The following is a 1,505-nucleotide window of genomic DNA, read 5'->3' as shown; positions in this document are numbered from 1 at the left end:
TTAAGATTATTATCTGCCAATAATATTGTGTAAAATTAATACAATTATATTAATAGGAAAAAATATATTGATATATACAAATTGAGATATAGATATATTCTCAAAGATAAACATATGATATGTGAGAGAAAAAGTGTAAAATTCCAAAGACTCCAAAACCCCTTTAACTATCCAAAGTGCTTTTCATTTTGTGCGTATAAATAAAGTCACAAGAGTCAAGAACATACATTATCATTTCAAATCATAAATCACCACACACACATCACATACCTCCAAATAAAAAAGTCTTAAACCTTCAAAACCTTTGTGTTCTGGTCATAATAATATTATGGAACTAAAACACCCACCCACCACCACCGTCGTTGCCAACGCCAATAGCCCAAACACCGACGGCGAAACCAAAACCGAAACCGAAACCCCTCTTCATTCCCACCTAATCAAACCCTTTTCCTCCAACAAAAACCACCACAACCACAACTACCACCAAAACCACCACCACCAACAAGTGGTTGCATACAAAGAATGCTTAAAGAACCATGCAGCCACCATTGGCAGCCACGCCTTAGACGGCTGCGGTGAGTACATGTCATCACTAGCCACTAATCCACACGAACCCACATCTTTAAAATGTGCTGCTTGTGGCTGCCACCGTAACTTCCACCGGCGAGAACACATTAACGAAGTGTACAACACCTATGCACCACATGTGTTGTTATCTTTCAATGCAGCTGATCATCAAAAGACTGAAAACCCTAACCCTAATGGGAGAAAGAGGTTTAGGACAACGTTTAGTCAAGACCAGAAGGAGAAAATGCATGATTTTGCTGAGAAAGTTGGGTGGAAGATGCAAAGATGTGATGATAAAGTGGTGATGGATTTTTGCAATGAAGTTGGGATTAAAAGAGGGATTTTTAAAGTGTGGATGCATAATAATAAGAACACTTTTGGGAAGATCAAAGATAATAAAGAAACTAATGCTTCTCCGGCCACCGGAACAGTGAAAAGTGTTGATATTTATGACAATGGTAGAGTAGTTAATAGTAGTGATGATCAAGAAAATGGTGGTGGTGGTGGTGGTGGTGTTCATTTGCATGTTTCTAATAATGGGTCTTGTTCTTCAAGTTAATTTTGGTGTTATATTATCTTGTTTTAATTTGTCTTGAGTCTTGACAACCCTAATTAAGAGTTTTAGAGTAAGGTTAAATAAAAACTTAAGTTTTATCCATTTATCAAGAATTGTTGGTTATTTAGTCTCTCCCTACTAATGCCATTTTTATTATTAGGCTGTTCTCTTTGGTGGTGGTGATGGTGGTACTAATGCGCTTTTTGTTATTTAGGTTGTTCTCTATGGTGATGGTGGTGATGGTGGCGTTCATTTGCATGTTTCTAATAATGGATCTTGTTCTTCAAGTTAATTTTGGTGTTATATTTTCTTGTTTTAATTTGTCTTGACAACTACCCTAATTAAGAGTTATAGGGTAAGGTTAATAAAAACTTAAATTTTT

At 36.1% G+C, this 1,505-nt stretch overlaps 1 pseudogene; it reads left to right on the top strand.

The window, feature by feature from the left end:
* The first annotated feature begins 328 nt into the window (after nt 1–328).
* LOC143607494 (zinc-finger homeodomain protein 11 pseudogene) lies at nt 329–1,193 on the top strand (annotated as a pseudogene).
* Nucleotides 1,194–1,505: the final 312 nt, after the last annotated feature.

The sequence above is a fragment of the Bidens hawaiensis genome, unplaced genomic scaffold, assembly GCF_021521415.1.
Source record: "Bidens hawaiensis isolate Kalapana, Puna unplaced genomic scaffold, B.hawaiensis_p1.1 tig00083016_1, whole genome shotgun sequence".
NCBI lineage: Eukaryota > Viridiplantae > Streptophyta > Magnoliopsida > Asterales > Asteraceae > Bidens > Bidens hawaiensis.
The sequence above is the reverse complement of the archived record's forward strand: the minus strand, read 5'-3'. Positions and strand labels throughout refer to the sequence as shown.